We start from the raw sequence: 12,226 nt of genomic DNA, 5'->3' as shown, positions 1-12,226 counted from the left end.
CACAAAGAATAGCCAACAGATTACGAATTATGTGTCAAAGCAGAAGATAATTATGCGAATTTTCTCATGAAAAATTCATTTTCCATGAGAAAAAGGTGAAATACGAGACGAACTTGGTGCAAAAATTGCATAATTCCAATGCATTGCATACATTGCAGTAACCTCAAAGTGGTAATTATGTTTACATCAGCAGTAGGTCACCGAGTGATAAAATTCATGTTCATTGTCGTTGGTGTTTTAGCGACATGTTCAAGGAAGGTGAGATTAGACGACAATCCTGCAGTTTCGAGTGTGACTTCAATTTTGATGGATTTCTTGGTAGAGTAAGAAGAGTGGAGATATTATGGTTACTTATATCTACTGGAATTAAATGAGAATTGATGAACTGTTTGCTACATTTTCAGGAAGGATCCAATTCTCATTGAAAGTGAATATTATTTTTCTGCCACTTATCAATCTATTATTAATTTTCTATATACGATTAAATCGGCCTAACTAGTTTAACAAAAACGCAACCCGTGTTTTGCTATACAATAGCTTCTTCATAGCCTCTCACCGTAACTTGACTATAACGAAAATCAATAATGAACATGATTTGGCAATTTTCCACAAACCATCTTATATAGATATACACACCCCCACCAGCATAAAGTAGCCCACTTGATGTGGCTCAAGCTGAACCTTGTGGCTACATTACGTGGAAGAGGCGCCCTGAACGTTTTCCCGGACCACTTGAACGCTCAACACCTAAGCATCAAGTACACCATGGAGACTGAACAGGAGCTGGGGAAAGCATTCCTAGATGTATTAATCGACGATGTGGTGCTTGACTAACCCACAATGCGTACCGAGAACCCACACACGAATAGGTACCTGCACGCACTATCCAACTACCATCCTATTCAAAAGAGAGGAGTCATCTCCACTCCAACGAAAAGAGCTAAAAGAATATGTGGACCAGATTATCTAGAAGAAGAACTGCAACATCTTCGAGTGACCTTGAAATTGGATACAGTGTATCCGAGGTGAACAAAGCTATGAAACTGAAGAGTTCTACGACTCAAAACGGGGAGAAGGCTCATATAGCTGCACGCGCGTATCTACCTTGTATCCCTAGGGTTACAGATATAATTGGAAAATTCTTGGAAAAACGCACAACATCAAAACGTCTTTCAATCCCAACAAGAAGATTCAACAAAGCCTCAGGTCGGCTGAAGGCAAAAGGGGTCCACAGGATTATGTATGTACCCCTGACCAGGGATACCATAGCCAACTGGTACGGGAGGCAACAGAAATCTACAAACACACGGATAATTTCAACAGGAAAGAAGAAGCTGTGAAACACAGTCGAATATGGAATCCCATTCTAAGAAGTTCAAGAATAGCCAGCAACATGACAGCAGGTAGAAAAGGGTCAACAAACGTTATTGACAATCCACCAAATCCAGGTACAGGTATTATCACACCAGGTTACCTGAATAAAAATGAACACGCTTTACGTAATTTACTTAAGCCAGATACCGAACTACCTGCAGGGTTAACATAAATACGCCTTACGCAGCCGTCATATTCAGTTATCGAAAATATTAACACAGAATATATAAATCTCTGAGGAAGACATCCACTCGCACCAGCGAAACGTCAGAAAGACATTCCAAAAATCCACAGCCTTCAAACTCGGAAAGCAGTGACACTGAAAATCTCGGCCGAGAAAGCCATTTTGTCAATGAGAATCAAAATGTTCGCAATATTGTTTTACAAAGAAATATATTACACGGTTGTCGACAAAATAGTGTACGCAACACGTCCGAAAGCAGTTTTTTCTGAGATTGTTCTGTAAATTACAATTTTATTATATTCTTGACGTCTGCGATAGTGAAATCCCTCCATAAATCAGGCTACACTAATAAACATAGACATTTTAAGCCTACTTTAATTCGATCAACATCATCTATATTGAATAACTTTTTTCGAGATCAATTGCCCTAACACCAAACTGATATTTTTGCACTCGACGCGCGTTTCGCCAACAAAGTTAGCATCCTCAGGAAAGACACGGGCACATTCAGATACATTCCCAATGACTCGAATCATTGTCCACAACACAAAATAGCGGCACTGCAATTTTTGGTACACAGGTTAATAACTTTTCTTTTAGAAAAAGATAAGTACGACAATGAAAAGAAAGTGATTCGGTATGTAGCTGAAGCAAACGGTTTTAACCCAGATATAGTTGACAAGATAATTAGAAAATGCAAGTTTGGGGAAGCACTTCGTAAATCTTCGACTTTTCAAAAAGAGGAGGGTAATAATGAGTTTATAGTAATCCCATATGAACCCCAATACACGAGAGGGCTTCAACAGATATTCGATAAAGTAAATAAATTGCGACAGCTTCTTGGTAATCCAAAATATAGACTAGAAAACACAGAAAGGTCGGGGATTTACGAAATCAGTTGTCAAGATTGCAACAACAAATACATCGGCCAGAGCCGACGAGCGATTAAAACCTGCTTTAAGGAGCATTGTGCACACATGAAATACGGAAGGATAGAAAAATCCAGGGTCGCCCAACATGCTCTAAACAAGGACCACAGAATTGGTGAAAACAATTTGATTAAGCATGTGCATGACACCAGGCTACTCGATGCATGTGAGAGTCTAGAAATAGCAAAATGTAAAAACAGCATGAATGGCGATAAGGGACCCATCCCGTTTAGTCCGCTTTTTAATCTTCTGTTAGGAAGAGAATAATCACTAAGAACTTGCAGGTAGTTAATTACCGAGAAATTCCATATTGGACTTCAGGTATACAACCTCAGGTAACAAATTTTAGTATATAAGGACTAATCAGACTAGACTAGGTATCAATTTTCTTCTCCTGAAGATGCTAACTTTGTTGGCGAAACGCGCGTCGAGTGCAAAAATATCAGTTTGGTGTTAGGGCAATTGATCTCGAAAAAAGTTATTCAACTTTCACACCAAAGGTTCCAATCTCATCGTTAATCATCTATATTGGATTCATCAAAAACATATGATATCTTACTGATATCAGTAAGATTGACTTCCAAGAGAGTAAACGAAGAAGAAGTGTTTGCTTTTTTCAGGTTATGTTGGTTTTCGACTGGAGAAATGGAGATGTGATGCGGATGCTTTTTCTTCATATGAAACTTGAAAGTTTCACTTTGGCTTCAATAGTGATGAATACATAGTAAACTATTGTTGAACTTTCTTTGTTTCTATTGATGAAACTCACACATATCTAATCATATCCATTTCTATTAATTTTTAAAAATTGTTAACTTAATAGTTTTGTTTAAACTATACAGTTTGTACATAATGAATAAATAAACCATTAGACTCAAAAAAATACAGCGGAACACGGAAATATATTTGAATTTCAATAGGTCCATTGTCTAATATGAATAGACTGATAGGAAGCATGTGGGTGACACCTAATAAGTGAGTGACTGTTAATGAACTTTAGCAATTGTCTCTGTAAGAACAACTGTTCTTCGCGGAAGTAATACGTTAAAAAAAACGATAATGATAATTCATAATAGTATCGAAAAGTAGGTATTCATTGTTTCTGAGAGGCGAAATTATCTCCTGAAATTACACGGTGACTCAAAGAGATATTCGTTACATTATTCAATTGTTTTTATAAAACCGAAAATAATTTGTAATCAAATATTGTAGTAGAAGCTATAGATGAATTATATTCTCGAAATATAATCAGAACACATTCAGAACAACTACTTTTGGAATGTCATATGTATGAAATTTACAGATTTAAAATTCGGATCTAAATATCAGCTTCAAAATATATTTATAGGCCCTCCAATATATTTTGGTTTGCCACTTCATCTTCTCGAATTCTGTTCCGTCCAATATTTTCCATTTTTGATTTCAGTCATAAACACAAGACAAAACTTTTTTTTGTTTCGTTCAGCTCCGAGTTAACTTGGCAAAAACAAGCCAAGAATCAAACCATTCCACCATGATATGTAGATTCTCAGGATATTACTCTCAAGTTTCACCTTCGACGTAAAGAAACTACTGTCGCAAAAGAAAGTACTGTCCTATCAGTATCTGACTCACTGAATGAATCGTTCAAATATATTAGGAATAATATGATTCCCAGGACGGTTCCTTGTGGGATATCAGGATTAACAATTTTTCGACTACTCTGTATACTATCGATTCCAACCATCTGGCTTCATTTAATTTATTATTAAATTCGTTATTATTAAATTCGTTATTATTAATTTATGGGAAATGGGAAATAAAACTTTCAGTTACTAACGTTACTGCAGTTTTATTCTACCAGAACATTTTCAAACTGATACAATAAACTTGTACAATAATAAAACATACGAGATTTAATTCCTCATTTCTTATGATGAACAATAATAACAAATGTGAATTAAAACATAAGTAAAAATAGAATAGAACAGAATAAACGTCTTTATTATTTTCAAAAAATACAAGATTGAGGAAGTACATTTTCAGACTATTTTCGAAAATGAAAGGCGAAGTGAAATTATTTCCATTTATACTTTTTCCCAATACCTCATTTATTCTACCTATTGTTATATTAATTAACCATGCTTACAGTTTTCTTTCAAATTAGATATTGTAATAGAATTTATTTCAAATGGAACTTCTGCATAGGCAATAGGAAAGCAATCTTTGACTTTGTGATGTACAGGGATTCTTGAAAATCATTTTTCATCAACCACAATATTAGCAAAAATCCTCAACTAATAGTCTGCATATTTTCATGAATTTCCAAATAACAATTAATAAGAATATTTCATAATTCATTCTGATTTAAGTATATTATATTTTATCCATAGGCTTGTTACGTTCCCCTTGAGTAAAAAAAATATAGAAAAAAAATGTTAACAGATACATAGCTGAAAAGAAAGGATATTTCTCAAATAGTAAATAAGTTGATTGGAAAAAGTAATTTTGGGAACAATCTTCTTTGATCTTCTATTTTTCAAAATGACACTGATTCTTTGGTATGAATCATGACACACTAACGGATTAGATAGTATTTCAAAAAAGTGAACGTGAAAGTAGCCTTCAAAACTGATATAACCTGTGAGGCCTACGACAAAAAATATATCGATCCGACAAAACGAGTTATTGAAACCCGTTCCGAAGAACACGAAGCATAATTTCGATTTCGGAGACCAGAAAAGTCCACTGTCGCTCAATGCGCCTTGAAAGACAGCATATAAAATAAATGAACACCGTTTGAAATTGACTGCTTCCAAAAATCTGTTAACAGCTGAGTGTGTCAAAAGAATATGAACAACAAAAATGTCCTATTCCAAATAGTCCATTCTGAACTACTTTATCAAAAAATAGAGGAAACTTTTAGTAGAAAATGTTTCGCCAATTTCTGAGTGAAAAAAGTGGAAGTGTGACCTGATATATATATATATATATATATATATATATATATATATATATATATATATATATATACATACAAATATGAAAGTTATTGAGTGTCTTGATATAGAAACAGAAGTTAATATCGGACATAGCACTCATGAAAGTGGCAAACCATAGACATGATGGGCCAAAAGCCCGAAACACGTGTCTATGGTTTGCCACTTTCATGAGTGCTATGTCCGATATTAACTTCTGTTTCTATATATATATATATATATATATATATATATATATATATATATATATATATATATATATATATATATATATATAACAGGTCACACTTCCATATATATATATATATATATATATATATATATATATATATATATATATATATATATATATAGGCTAGGTTAAGACTTAGAAGTCATTTTCCATAATTTTCTGACGACTCCAACTTGGTTTAAGAACCGCGAGCCGGGAAGAGCGTTGCAGCTCAGGTGTTGGAAAGAAGTGCTTGAATTAAATAAGTATAAGTATTTGACGAGCTTATCACAGTGATTTCTCAGCAGCATTTGCAGAATATTACGTGCTTCGACAGAAACTTTTTTTCATTTCTCCTGAATAAATTCAGTTCCTTATATTTCAATTGTATTATTCATTTTCGATTCATTCTATCCATTTTTGATTCAATTGAATTCAATTATATTTCATTCATTTTGATTTGATTCAATTCAATTCATTTCAGTTCATTTGATTCAATTTATTTTGATCTATTTCAATTGAATTCATTTCATCAAAATTAATCAATTGAGTTGAATTTGATTTGATTAATTTCATTGAATCAAATCATTTGAATAAACCTAATTTGATTTATTTTTTTTCAATTCGATTTAGTTTATTTCCATTCAATTTAATTCATTTAAATTCATTTTAGTTCAATTTTATTCAATTCAACTCACTTTGATTCAAATCAATTTATTCATTTCAATTCATTTCAATCCAATTTGAGTAAATTTAATCCATTTTAATTTATTTCAATTCATTCTAATTTAATTTAATTTAGTCTAATTGACTTGATTCGATTCAGTCTGATTCAATTCATTGAATTCAATTCAATTTAATTTAAATTGAATCAATTTGATTCAATTCAATTCAAGTTGACTTAATTCAATTGAATTTATTTTATTCATTTTCGTTCATTTATTTGCATCCATTCTCAGTTTATTCAATTCAATTCAAATATTATATCATCATAGCAAGATATGTAGGACATGTTTCAAAATTATTTGATAGTCAGGTTCATTTCGTCCGAAAATTATTGAGAGACACAATAAGTCAATAATAAGTACTTATTTTCAATATACATCTTTGATTTATTTCTAAAAAAATTATGTCACTATTATAAGCTATTCTGCATTCTGTCAAACCATATCCGAATTGCGATATCTGTACAGTTTTTAAAATATTTCGGATTTCTCAGTTTTATAAAACCACATTCATAAAACATCCATAAATCAAATACTTTTCTCAAATTCTTTCCAAGTACCGGTGATATAATCATAGCCTTATGGAGATCAAAAACTATTACCTTGCCCACCAGATAATAACTATGACACTGACAGGTGGTCCACAATCCCGTAAAATAAAAACTTCCTAAACCTCACATTGTCTTGACAAAGGCAATCGCTTACTTTGCTCATATTGTAAGAGAATCTTTAATTCTATTGGATCTTCGTTACAGAAGAAAACACCAAATTATAAATTTCTTATTGAAGTATCTCAATTATTCACTTGCTCTTGGATCTACGTCAAAGCAATTGAAGGAAATTCATTTCTGAAACCTCAGTATACCATAAGGTTTTGACCCGAATACTCTCTGTTAATGGAAGTGCAAACATCGACTACCTCGTCCACTAATTTGCATTAAAATACTTGACATTCAGAACGCTTACCTTGTTATCGAATTATGTGTTAATATGCATCACATACAATTCAATCTTTGAAGATTATCATTGTCGTTAGTATTAAATCACATCAAATGACCTTATCATGATGCATTTACTATAAAAAACGACAAAATCCTTCTCGATTGTTTGATTTCCTACACAATTCTCTTCAATATTTCTAGCCGCTAATACCTCCTGTTTCAATGCAGTCTTCTTTCTACTAGCTCTGTTTGTAATTCACTCAAGATCATTGAAGCTGAGTGTATTTTTTTTTTGTGAAATTTGGTACATAAAAACAATTATGGATAACAATGGTTCATGATGATTTTCGGGAAGACATGGCCATCTGATAAATTAATGTCACCATATTCAATGCTGTCCAAGCGTCTCCCTAACCCAAAAATTGAATTCTACCTCTTCATTTCGGAAACTTTGAATAGGAAGTAAAAAAAAATGTTGATCAGTTAGGAGTACAGACCTGATAGAATACAAATGCTAGTGGCTGTTGAAAAGTCACTTGTGAGGCGAGTAAAAGGTATAATTAAAAACATCAAATTAGTTGAAATTTTTCATTTCTTTCGGAAAGCATCATCGCAGTGTTCAGGGGAAAACCTCCTGAAGGAAAACTCATACACATTTACAACCATTTGACGTAGTTATATCAGATGTGGCGTTGTTCGAAACTCTCACAGACAGTTCAGCAGACATTACAGCACAAAAAACTGGTCAATCCGATTACCCAAAAAAAATTGAAGAGGGTCATTGATACAACGAGAAAGGGAAAAATTTGTTACTGCCAATATACTTGTTCTTCTGATCTTACACTGTTCTGAGTAGTGAAGTGAAATCAAGAAAAGTTTCACCAAATCAATGGAAAGACAAAAAAACATTGCTATAAAAGTTAGCATCCTCAATCGTGTATCCTACAATTTTACTTTACTTATCAATAGAGAGACCATGAACTTTTGATTTCGAAATGTCTGCATAAGATAACGGTTTTGGCCTGAAAAGTCATCAGGAATTTGGTTTCCTTTCTTGGTATGATCTGAAACTACAAGAGCAGAGACTAGATCATTTTTCGAGCATCTACCTAAGCCGCCAGTAAACTTGAATATGTTCTCAACATCGAGTTGGAATCCTTTCTGGAGAAAGTTCGTATCAAAGCCGCAAAAACAAACCACTTCAAAAGGTTAATTCAGCTAGTAATGAATTTGAAGGTTTCTGAAAATATATCACAACACAACAAAGTTTTTGTTTCGGGGTTGAAATTAGATGATTTTAATGTATTTCCACGTGTTAAAACCGAAAGTGACCATAAAAATTATATATTAGCTCTTGTTTACAAGATATAGTATCATTATATTATATATATGTATATTGAGTTTTCAACAAATGAAATATTTCATCACCAACAGTTGGTACACATGTTTGTTTACATAACACCCCTCTCATCAGCTGTTCTTAAGTAGTAAACATAACCTATGTGAGTTTGTCAATTGTACGCACGTGGTTGCTATTGAAATTATCGTGTGAAGTTGATTTTTAAATTAATTTAAGTGCTGATCTGAAATGCCTCGAAAGTGTGTGAATTCTGTCGATAGCTTTTGCTATATATGTGGTGAAATAACATTTAAGGCTCAGAAACGTAAAATGACACCTATCGTTAAGACAGCCTATGAACATTATTTTGGTGTGAAAGTTGGGGACCAAGGTAAATCATGGGCTCCTCATATATGTTGTAATTCTTGTTCCGTCATATTGCGAGAGTGGCTGAAAAATAAAAACCGGGCAATGGCTTTTGCAGTACCTATGGTTTGGCGTGAGCCTACCAATCATACAGACGACTGTTATTTCTGCTTAACTCCTCCCATTAAGCAAGGTTTATCTATGAAGAAAAGAGGAACGGTTAAATACCCTAATCTCCCATCTGCTCTTCGGCCTGTACCACACTCAGACAATTTGCCAGTCCCTTCTCCACCCCAAAACTATGAAATTTTAGAGGAAGGTGATGAAGACTGTTTAGAAGGAGCAACCCATCCTTCTACATCCTATGACCCTGATTTTCAGGTAAACAATAGGTCTAGTGATCCGCACAGAATTAGTCAAGCAGAGTTGAGTGACCTTATAAGAGATCTTCGCTTGTCTAAGGAAAAGGCTGAGCTGTTAGGGTCAAGACTACAACAGTGGAATCTTCTGAAACATGATGTGAAAATATCTCAGTACAGACAGCGTCAAAAAGATTTGCATCCTTTTTTTGAGAAAAAAGAAAACCTCGTAGTTTGTTCTGATGTTAATGGTTTGATGGACTGCTTGAATTTGGATCACACTCCATCTGAATGGAGACTGTTTATAGACTCTTCAAAACTAAGCTTAAAAGCTGTACTTCTGCATAATGGAAATCAGCTACCCTCTATTCCTATAGGTCATGCAGTTCACATGAAGGAAACGTATATAAATATGAAAACACTTCTCCAATCAATCAAATATGAACAACACAAGTGGCACATCTGTGGTGATCTGAAAGTCATGCTATACTCCTAGGAATGCAATTAAGGTTCACCAAGTACTGTTGTTTTTTGTGTCTGTGGGACAGTCGGGATAGAAAATCTCACTATAAAAAAATGAACTGGCCTACACGAGACCTAAACCCTAATGAGAAAAATGTAGTTTACGAGCCTCTTGTAGATCCTAAGGATGTTCTCCTTCCCCCATTACATATTAAGTTGGGACTAATGAAAAACTTTGTGAAGGCCATGGACCAGGAAAGACAAGCTTTTAAGTACTTGAGAGCAAAGTTTCCCAGGTTGAGTGATGCTAAAGTCAAGGAAGGCATCTTTATTGGGCCTCAAATCCGTGAAATCGTAAATGATCCTGCTTTTGACATGATTTTAACAGGAAATGAAAAAAGAGCCTGGGAAGCCTTTAAGGGGGTTGTATATGGGTTTTCAGGTAACAAAAGAGATGATAACTTCACAGCATTGGTTAAAGAGCTCCTTCAAGCTTACCACCAACTTGGATGCAACATGTCCTTAAAAATTCATTCTCTTCACTCTCATCTTAATTTCTTCCCACAAAGCTGTGGAGCTGTGAGTGACGAACATGGAGAAAGATTCCATCAAGACATTGCCTTAATGGAACAGCGATATCAGGGCCGTTGGAATGAAGCAATGCTTGCAGACTACTGCTGGTCTGTGTGTAGGGATGCTCCAGAAGTGTTTTATAAAAGACAAGCTAAACGACAGCGATCTTACAATGAATCGGATGGACTTAATTGAAATTTGGTGGTACAAACTTCTTTTATTTGTCAAAACACTAAGAATAATGTTTTTTTTTTATCAATTTTGTACTTAAAATATTCTAAAAGAAACATAACAATATTGTTTTATGTACTTTCACTTTTCACGTATAGTATAACTACTCTTTAAGATTAAGTACTGTGTATCTCAAAAACCAGAGCTAATAAAAACTTTTCATTGTTATTTTCGTTTTTATCACCCCAAAATTAGTAGAAATTGACTAATTTAGTGTAGGAAACATTCAAAAAATATTTTTTTGTTGTGTTGTGAAATAGGACAGAAATAAGAGCATCTAACTTGTTCGATTAATGGCCTACTTTTTCACATCAAAATTATGAAGTCACAGATGAGAAATTGCAGAATCTATTTTGCAGAATGCCCACATCGAAGTTATATAACTAGAGAATTTCTTTTTTCGTCAGCATTCTGCAAAAGGCTCAATTAGTGTCGCAGATACTGACTACACCTTTCATGCCGCTAAGCAAGACTGGGTATATTCATGGAGTCTTCTTCATCAACTTTGGAAACACCTAACACCACCATGAGGTAAATATTAGCACCAACACTTATTAAGATTTGCAGTGGCGCTCTGAGGCGATTCATTGAGTTATGTCAAGGCAAAGTTGAGAAAACGTTGGTATGACTTGTTCTCTTCTCGTTAGCCCTTGTGGAAGTCTCATGGCTGCAATATCATGATATCTTTCAATTTTGAATCGTTGTTTGTCAATTCGTGTTGCAATGTAATGACTATTGAGTTTTTTATGATTATTTTTGTGTCATTTGGACTCACAGGTATATTCAGTTCGACATTATTCTCAGTTGCAGCTCTTGCTGCAGTGTCAGCTTTCTCATTACCGTCAATTCCTATATGACTAGGGACCCAAACAAATACGATCGATTTTCCTTTGGACTGGAGACAACTCATCAGTGTTAAGATTCTTTGAACCAGCGGATGTTCACTGAAAGAGTTTTCAATTGCTTGAATAGAACTCAGCGAGTCTGTGCAAACGATGGATGAATGAAAATTACATAAGTCCATCTATAGTAATGCTAACCAAATTGCATATACTTAGTTCTGCTGTGAAAACACTCGCTTGATTCGGTAAGGTCCAGAAGTGGGTTGATCCCAAACATGCGAAAGAACTTCCAGTTCCTTGCTCAGTCTTCGATCCATCCGTGTAGACTATATGGCTATTCGGGTATGTTTCAATTATTCTTTTGAATTCAGCCCTGATCACCATGTGACTATTTTATATTTCATTGTATTAACTGTTGTTTCATTGTAGAATTTTGAATAATTAGCTGATGATGAATTTATATAGGTTCGAAACATGTACTTATTGAGGGTTTCACCGTTTTAACATCTGAGGATGATAATAAATGGTGGAGACAACTTTGAGTTTTTGTTCTTCGCAAATCACTATCTTTTGTTTACGAGTGCTGCTGTCTTCATGTTGAGGTCGGAAACTTTCCAGACCACCCCCGTATATCGTTCATTACGGTATTAATAATGAGAACTTTATGTCTCTATTTAAATCTGCGAACCAAATTCATCAGATATGCCTCCAA

Source organism: Leptinotarsa decemlineata, unplaced genomic scaffold (genome assembly GCF_025532065.1).
Source record: "Leptinotarsa decemlineata unplaced genomic scaffold, Ldec_3_MD MMD2_tig00026328_RagTag_RagTag, whole genome shotgun sequence".
Classification (NCBI taxonomy): domain Eukaryota; kingdom Metazoa; phylum Arthropoda; class Insecta; order Coleoptera; family Chrysomelidae; genus Leptinotarsa; species Leptinotarsa decemlineata.
Note: the sequence above shows the minus strand (reverse complement) of the source record.